The following is a 9,529-nucleotide window of genomic DNA, read 5'->3' as shown; positions in this document are numbered from 1 at the left end:
TTTTCTTTCTGTAACAACACATTGGACTTCAATGGGCTTTCAGAAAGACAAGAAATAAACTGACACTTATTTCATTATCAAGAATTTTCAGGGATGGTGGGGCTGGAGAGATGGCTCAGCGGTTAAGAGCACTGACTGCTCTTGCAGAGGACCTGGGTTTGATTCCCAGCACCCATATAGCAGCTATGAACGGTCTTTAACTCCAGTTCCAGGGGAATCCAAAGCCCTCTTCTGACCTCCGTGGCATTGTACAACACAGGTGCACTCACATACATGCAGGCAATACACTCATACACATAAAAAAATATATTAAAAAAAAAAGAAGAAAAGAATTTTCAGGGATGGGAGTGTATGTAGTTCAATTAGGGCACTTGTCAACAGCAGGGCTGAAATCTTTGGTTCAGGCTCCAGGACCATGAAAAAAAAAATCATTGAATTTCCTTATGTATGTCTTTTTTTTTTTTTAAGAGACTTTCTCAGCTCTTGGGGAGCTTAACTCGGGGAACTAGAGTCCCCATCACCCATCACTGTCCTAGTTAGCTGTAATTTGTCAACTTGACACAGCCTAGAGTCATCTGCGAAAGGCCGCTCAATTGAGAGATGTCCAAGATCAGACTGGCCTGTGGGCATATCTGCATGGGATTGTCTTGATTATTAATTGATGTAGAAGAGACCAGCCCACTATGGGCAGGTGGTCCTAGGATGTATAAGAAAGCTAGCAAAGTGTGAGTCTTTGAGCAAGCCAGCAAATGGCCTTCCTCTGTGGTTTCTGCTTCAAGCTCCTGCTTGAATTACTGCCTGGACTTCCTTGAGTGAGGGACTGTGACCTGGAAGTGTAAGGCAAGCAAACCCTTTCTTCCCCTCACTCGCTTTTGGCTAGAATGTTTTATCACAGCAATGGAATGAAACAAGAACAATGCTTTTGAGTTTATTGTTTCACACCCATGGAGAATAAGAAACCCAGACGAGGAGGGAGTGGAGGAACATAGATTGATTAAGGAAAAGGGGGAAAGAACTTGTGAGAGTAGGGGAGGTCCCAGGGAGGAACACCATGTTGCCCTGCCCAGTGGCCTTTTATGGGTTTCGTGGTAGATCTTGGATGGAGACTGAGGTCATCTCTGTTGGCCTGCTTCATTTTTGAGCACATCACAAGGCCCAGCCAGTAAGGAGTCTTCTTGCCCTATAATAGCATGCTCCCCTCAGCCCACCTGGAGAAATGATCATGTGTTACTTGTCCAGTCAGAGTAGTGGCCACATGTGCTACATGATTAGCTCATGACCTACCATGGACCCTGCCCTCACTGCCTTAGGGGAGCTAACTCCTGACTCACTCTTCAAGATTCTTTGTAGGCAATCCTCCATACACCTGACACGCCTAAATAAGTATACAGAACACTAGAAAATCGAAGCATTTTATATGTTATAAGGGCAAAACTGTTTACAGAGAGCCAAAAAACCCCAAATGCTTAATTACATCATTTCCTTCAGATAAGATCTTCAAATTATTTCTTCCTTTCATGTGCTTAATTTTGTTCTCATTCAAACACACCGTATATAAGTTCAATAAACATTAGAATGAATTTTAAAAGTTCGGTTTTTAACTTCCTGAAAAGTCTACCTTTTTTTCATTATAATAATTTTAAGATTTTTGCTCCCCTCCGCTGCCCCAAAACCTAAATTTCGCTTCCTATGGGATGAGTTCTAGAAACTAGAACCACTTAGTCCCCGTCTGAAGTCACCAACCTAGAACAGTGGCTCTCCCCTTTATCCCATCTTCCTCGAAGACCCTCATTCCAGAGGGGTCCTGCCCCAGGCCTGGGAGGAAAGAATGCTACACAGAATCCAGATAGACAGGTCTTGCTGGGTTTCCCTCAGCGGGTGGTCATTACATCAGCCCCTTTGTCTAGTCTTTTCAACTTGTTCCTTCATCAGTCTAAAGATGGAAATTTCTCTGGACATTCTGAAGGCTTCTGTGTCATAGTAAACCTCAATTAAACTTGTGATGCTTCCTCTAGCTAACCTGTCTTAGATTCATAGGAGTGCTTGGTCCTGTCCGCCTGTCTGCCCCAATGGAGAGAAGACAGCTAGGTGTCTCCCTCACCCAGGCTCTGTCCCCCAGTCTCATCACAATTAAAAAAAAGTCAGACCTTACTTTTGACCACCGTTTGTACAATTTTCTGTTGGCTTATTCAAAACAATGATTAACTCAAAGGATTTTAGTTTTAGCAAACGAATGCTCCTGAAGGCCAGGCAGACCCTGATGGAGTGAGCCTCACAGAGATTTATTCAGGCAGCCGTGGTCAGCGGCAGACACCGGGTGAGCAGGTGAGGTGAGAAGTGAGCACCAGTAGTTCACATACCTACTGCACAGAAACACATTCCCCTGGGTTTTCAGAGTGTCGGGTAGAGATTCTCAACCAATTTAAAGCAGTTCATATGCTGATAGAAACTGGGCTCCAGACAGAGGGAAGTGTGATCAGTAATAGAGAAAAACGAGAAAGGAGATTTCATCCATGGGTTCGGAAGAGGAACAGAGACAGTAGTCCTGTGATCCCAAGTTCATCTTAGAGCTTTAGGGCTTTTTCATTGTTGATACTTTAAAACATTATTTTTTATTCTTTGACAAGTTTATACATGTATTTTAGTCATTTTTAACCTTCTCTCATTCATCCCCTCCCACAGAACCTCTTGTTCCCAACAAGAGCCCTCCTGAGTCTTTTTTGTTTGCTTTGTCATGACTCACTGGATTTAATTAGGATTGCTTACTTGAGCATGGTGTGTGTGTGTGTGTGTGTGTGTGTGTGTGTGTGTGTGTATGTGTGTGTGTGTGTGTGTAGATCAGTGAACAACTTTCAGGAGTTGGTTCTCTCCTTCTACCATGTGGGTCCCCAGGGATCGAACTGTGATCGTCAGGTTTGGTGGCAAATGCCTTACTGAGCCATCTCACCAAGCCAAGTATGGACAACTTAACAGTGACCATACCACAGAAGAAGATGGCTTTTGGTTTAAGTAGAAGAACTGAGGAAAGGGGCAAGAGGGCTGTATAATTAAGGAGTCCTGGTCAAGTTTCTCATTGATCTTTGTCCCAGTTCTGGCTTTACAAGGTGGTCCTAAGAAGTCCTGATTGCTTGAGGAGACAAGCTGACCTCAGCAGATGATTTAGTCTCTTCCTCATCCTCATGGATAATTGCCCCATCTGGTGGTGGAGTCTGTTCATCAAGGTTCTGCTGGTCCTGGAACCCAACATGACCACATGTTCAGGATTATGACTTATTTCTGTGCCTGCAGCCTGGAAGGGGATGAGACAGGTTAATCTGACAGACACTCCTTAGTGACTTATGCTTATTCAAAGGCAAGCAAGAGTCTGAGCCAAAGAAGAGGAGACAAAAAAATGAAGATAGAGGTGCCAGGCTTTCATCCTGGTTTTAGTTATCTTGTGGGCCCAAGGGATGAGGAGATCTGCTTGTTAGCAAAGTAAGTTTCTAAGTGCATCTTATAGAAAGAAGTAAGGAAAGGAGGGAGGGAGGAAAGGAAAAGAAAGGGAAGGGGAGGGGAAGGGAGGGGAGGGGATGCTCAACTGCATAAGTTAAATGTTGATAGGTATGGATGGGCGGGAGCGAGCGGGCAGATGGAGGAGGCAGGAGCGGATGGATGAGGCACAGAGGCTCAGATGGAATTCTCAACGGGACACAGATTTATTTCACACGGGGCACCTTTCCCTCGGGAAGGGAAAGATGGGGAAGGAAGGGAAGGGAAGGGAAGGGAAGAGGGAAGGGAAGAGGGAAGGGAAGGAAGGAGAGGGAAGGGAAGGGAGGGGAGGGAAGGGTAGGGGGTTCTACTCTTACTATACCTGTAAAGGTATAGTACTCAATACCTGTAAAGGTATTGTATTCAGCCTGTGGCTCTAGGCCAAAATCTGGCAGAGGCACTGGTGATTCTTTTCAGGAGAATAAAGAGGTAACACCACTTGTGGAACAGGAAGGCTGAATCTTCTGTGTAGGAAATTGTGATCATAAAGACTAAGGCCGGAATCCTTCACTTGACAAAAGAATTTGGTGCTGGATTTTTACATCACGGGCACGCATTTCCGTAGAATAAAGGGGCTGGACTTGATATACTTCCCAGAGGTTGAAGTAGATCTAGTAGACATTTACTATTGATCTGGGTTTTAAAGTTTTAAGATTTTCATTATGTGGAAAAAAAATGCTTCTTGACTTTTACTTTATGAAGTTGTTGAGTGCCTCAGACACTATGTCTTTAGTTTTTTAGAATCACCTTCAGGGGCTGGAGAGATGGCTCAGTGGTTAAGAGCACTGTCTGCTCTTGCAGAGGACCCAGGTTCAGTTCCCAGCACCCACGTGATGGCTATGAACCGTCCTTAACTCCAGTTCCAGGGGAATCCGAAGCCCTCTTCGACCTCCACGGCATTGCAGGACACAGGTGCACTCACATGCATGCAGGCAACACACTCATATGCATAAAATAAAAGTAATAAATAAAATATTTTTTAAAAAAGGAATCACCTTCAGGGCACAGCTCTTGAAATTCCCCAGGCAGCATTTGGACCTCTGCATATGACTCTACTGCTGGATAATATTGTTTGCAGGTGTCTTCAATTTTCTGGACTAGACAACTAGTGTGTTAGAACTGGACCCTGCACCTTTAGGCCAGATCCCATAGCCTGAATCAGGCCACACCTCCCTGTTCCTTTCTCTCTGGGACAGGGAGTTAAGAAGCAGTCTCTGTGTTGTGACTTGGCAGCTCTCAATTTATGGTACCTGGCTTCTCCTTGCTCAGAGTCTCGTATACTATGCTGAACTAAATCACATGATGTGATGCTTCCCATCACTCCTAAAAGGTTATAAAAAGTCAGAGCTTTCCTTTGTTCTGAGGGATTGGCCTAGAGACTCCTCAGGGGAATTTGTTCCAGGAGGTGCTCTGAAGGCTGCTCTCTGAAGTTCTTCTGGCTCCCCGCCCTGCCCCATCATCCCTTAGGGTAGCTATCTCTCACTCTCATTCTAAGAACCTCTCTACTGTTATCTTTTTTTTGAGACAGGGTCTTACTACGTAGCACATTGGCTGGTCTAGAACTCACTATACAGCCAAGGCTGGTGTCAAACTCACAGAGATCTGGACTGCATCTGCAGCTGGAGTATTGGGATTAAAGGTATGTGTCATCATTCCTGGCCTGCTGTTGTTTTCTTTAGCAATAATGATTCTCACACAATGATAACAGGGCAGGTTTATTGAAGGGTCACTTTATGCCGGGCACTCATCTAAGCACCTTATAAGCAGTTTCTCTTTGCAGGCAGTTCTCTATACAAGCTCTAGAAGGCAGTCAGCAAGATGGTTCAGCGGGTAAAGGTGCCACTGAGCCTGACAACCCAAGTTCAGTCCCTAAGCCCCACATGGTAGAAGGAGAGAATTGACTCCTGCAGATTATCCATTCAATCCCCGCACATGCTCTGTAAATAAATAAATGTAAAAAACAAACACAGAACGCTCCAGAAGGCAAATGCAGTGAAATGAATGAATGAGTAAAATCTCATTTTACTGATGAGGAATTGAAGCTTGGAACTATTGATCACTTACCTTTGCCTGGTTACACAGCTAATCTATGGTAAAGCAGCATTCAAACCCAAAGCCTACTGTTTGGACTCAATCTGTCTCGCCTGAGACAAGAATTGTCTTTCTGTCCATTTTCCTTACTTCCTCTCCCCTTTTAAATTTTTTAAAAAATTTATTTTTATTTTATGTGTATGGGTATTTTGCCTACATGTATTTAAGTGTACTACATATGTGCAATGCCCACAGAGACCAGAGTGGGCATTGGATCCCCTGAAACTGAGTTAGGGATAGTTGTCAGCCACCATATGAATGCTGGGAACCTTGCCAGAGCAGCCAGTGCTTTTAACTGCTGAGCCATCTCTCCAGCCCCCTCCTTTCTCCTTTGAAAAGGAAAAGATGAAGTGAAAGGAATAATTTCCCCCCTTGAATGAACCCATAGCTATGGCTGAGGATTTCTCCCTGCTTTGCTGTCTCACTGGTACCAAAGCGGCTTCTTCCATCCCTGATACCACACAGAAGCAGAACCATCCACCAATGCTGTTGGCTGAAGTGAAGAAATAAAGATTGGAAGACAGGTTTAATGTGGAAGGGTATTCTGCTCCCACTCATTGGGGGACAGACAGGAGATAGAGGGGATCCTCAGGAGATGTGGGGGAGGACCTAGGAGCTGGTGTGTGGTAGAGTCCAAATACCAGGCTCTTAGGACCAAACTCCTGACTGTAGCCATGTCACCTGCATTTCACAGTTCTTGTGCCAGAAAGTGAGGGACATGTACACCTGTGTGGGATGGGAGTGCAAGAGAAGACCTGGCCCCTTACTAAGGGGAGTATGAACACAGTCAAGTAAGATTTTTTCTGAGGGAAGGTAGCCATGGCATCCATCATTTTATAGAGGCAAAGTGAAAACAGTAAAAACACACGGCTCCTATAAATAAAGCTACATCTGAAAGATAAACATACTAGAAGATCAGGCAAGGTCAAATGCAATGTTTTTCCTAATCAGAAATAGCTCAAATAAAACATGGTTCACTTGGTAAGCCAAGACACTTAAGGAAGGGTGAAGCTAAAAATATTTCCAAAGGCTGAAGATTCCTGAAGCCAATAGAAAAGCTATTTTGGTTATGAATGGAAGTTCCTGGAGAAAATCACTCCTGTGTTAAATATTCTGCAAGGCTGGTTGACTGATTAGAGCTTTCTTGATTGTGGAGAACTGGAATGTCACAAATCCAGGGCCAAAGTATCCTGGGCTATCTTTCAGTTCCCTTAATAGTCATTCATTGTCCCTTGTGTGTTTGACCTAATATCCTTGTGATTACTGGGAACTCTTTAGGAATCTACAGACCATTAGCCTCCACCAATCCAAAGGCTAAGAATGTTATCAGATAGCATCTGATGCCTGTAGCAGAGACTTCCCCACTTTACTGTAACCTACTTGTCTGATATTCCCATCAACGTATTTGAAAAAGGCCTTGATTTGTGACTTTCTTTTGTTCTGTAATATAAGAACTTTGTGAAATTGTTTCCATGATGCAACATGGTATTTGGAGTAACATGAATCTCTGTTCTTCGGCCACAGCCACTCATATTTGGCTGTAGAATAAGCCATCTTATGTTCTCTTTGTGGTGAGAACTGGCTTTGTGTTGGCGAGGTTCTTGACAGGTTGGGCCTTCTGAGCCAGGAGAGAGCAGTTCTTGTCACTGCTGAGAAAAACAGCATCCAAGCCAGGACCTGGAGCCACGCGTGGTGCTTCCTGCTTGCAGAGCAAGCTATGAGTCAGGAACCTACCCCTGTGAATATAGGGCGGGCTTCGGTGCCTTTGAGGGCAGCTTTGAACACTGAAAACACTATATACTTATTTTTAAAAATTAATATTCAAGTTGTTAAAGCTACAAAATAAAAAAAAAACTTAGTCATTAAACTTTCAAATTCAGTTTACACATTCTAATAGCATATGCAACACTAACAAAGTTTTAATAATCTCTCTGAAATGGCCTTTGATTATGTTTTATATTATTTACAAACTGTGTAAATTAAACCCCTTTAAATATTTCAAATGCATTTATTCATTTAATGATTCTATTTCCTTTCAAGAGATAATCCTCTCTAATAAATAGATTTTCCCAAGACCTCAAGTCATCTAAATCTAATAAAAAATTAAACTCAAGCATGGTAAACCTTCTCTTAACTGTTTCAGTGCTGTTAACAAACAGTAAAACATCAGTCCATCCCAAGTCTAAATAATTTCTCAGTTACGTGTTTTTATTAGCTCTGTATGATCAATCTGTGGAATACTCTGAGGTTCCACATTCTTGACATGACTGGTACTTAAACTATCAGATGTCTAGATTATTTCTAATATTTTCATTTATTTTTTATATCTATGAATAAATATAAGCAACTATTCCTAACTCATCAAAGAAACAAATACTTCGTCCTAAATAATTTTGGTCTTTCTTTCTCTGCATATTTTGGCAGAGTTGTTCATGGACTGGAGATATTTTTTGAGGTTTGGAGGATTTTTTTTTTTCTGTTCTCATCTGCTAGTTGGGGCCTCCTTCAAAGTTAGAGCTTCTAGAAGGGCATAGTCAAGCTGCATATGACCTGATTTTAATCTACCTGGGGAAGTCTACTGCATTTTACATTCTTTGTTTCTTTAAATATTCAAATGTCTTCATGGTAAACCTAAAGATGTTTGGACTTCATAGGATCCTTCTGTGTTCTCTGATGGAGCTATGCCTTATCTAGATATTAAAATATCTGACTGAATTTTAGCTTTGTCTCAAAATGTGGCCTTTGTTTGCAACTTCCATCATCATTCCGATCAACTTCAGGGAAAGAAAACAAATGACCAGTGGACAATTCAAGGATGCCAGTAGAGAAGAGAGAGTCCAAAGGCTATGGGACTGAAACCCTTAATTTTTGCCCATGTCATTTTACATGACAACTAACTGTAATGTGCAATCCTGGGTTGGATTCTGGATGGACATAGCAGTGGGCATGAAGTGATGGAGGGAGGGGTGCAAAGAACATTGTCAGACCTGGTGCGTGCCTATGGTTCCAGCACCTACAGGCATGGGGATCAGGAGTTCAAAGGAAGCTGGGGCTCCCAGAGAGATCCTATCTAAAATCAAACAAGCAAAACAGAACCCAAACTAAGAGCGTTATCAGGACACTGATAAATTCTTATTGTATTAACATTGACTGTCTTTAACAAATAGTGCTGAGGAAACCGATACCCACAAGTAGAAGAATGAAACAAGATCCTCATCTCTCATTCTGTACAAAGACAATTCTAAATGGCTCAAAAACCTTAATTGTAAGATTTGAAACTCTGGGGCTGGAAAGGTGGCTCAGCAGTTTAGAGCACTGGCTGCTCTTGCAGAGAATCCTAGTTTAGTTCCCAACACCCACATGGCAGCTAACAACCATGTGTAACTCCAGTTCCAGGGGATCTGATGCCCTCTTCTGGCCTCCTTGGGCATTGCATGAACAGGAGCACTTAGATCCATGCAGGCAAAAACCACTCACACATTAAAAAATAAAAATAAATAGAAAAAAAAAAAGAAAATGAGTTGAAATTCTGAAACTGTTAGAGAAAACGTAAGGAAGATACTTGAGAATATAAGTATAGCTAAAAACTCTCTGAATAGGACTCCAGGCCCTCAGGAAATAAAATCCAACAACTGATAAATGGAAATTGATGAAATTAAAATGCTTCTGTGCAGCTAAGAAAATAAGTGAAGAGACAGCCTACAGAATGGAAGAAAACCTTTGCTAGCTGTACGTTGGACAGAAAATATACAAAGAACAGATACAAAAGCTCAAAAAACTAAACAAGTGCTCCTAGCCTGCACTACTATCCTCAGGCCTCTTGGGGTAAGTATATAGCGCAGCTCTCTGCACCGGGACTCCCTAAGCCTCATTCACCCTTCCATCCCCCCCCCCCCCCCCCCCCCCCCCC

At 42.8% G+C, this 9,529-nt stretch overlaps 1 long non-coding RNA gene across 1 annotated transcript in view; it reads right to left on the bottom strand.

Annotated features, from left to right (window-relative positions):
- Positions 1-914: 914 nt before the first annotated feature.
- LOC115068434 overlaps positions 915-9,529 on the bottom strand; it is a 30,830-nt gene continuing 22,215 nt past the window's right edge. The window contains exons 3-4 of the long non-coding RNA XR_003847782.1: positions 3,147-3,289; positions 915-1,208 (exon numbers count right to left, since the gene is read on the bottom strand). This is a non-coding gene — a long non-coding RNA (uncharacterized LOC115068434). The remainder of the gene's footprint in view (positions 1,209-3,146; positions 3,290-9,529) is intronic.

Source organism: Nannospalax galili, unplaced genomic scaffold (genome assembly GCF_000622305.1).
Source record: "Nannospalax galili isolate Female #2095 unplaced genomic scaffold, S.galili_v1.0 scaffold286, whole genome shotgun sequence".
In the NCBI taxonomy this organism is placed as follows: domain Eukaryota; kingdom Metazoa; phylum Chordata; class Mammalia; order Rodentia; family Spalacidae; genus Nannospalax; species Nannospalax galili.
This window is presented reverse-complemented; position numbering and strand designations above follow the sequence as displayed.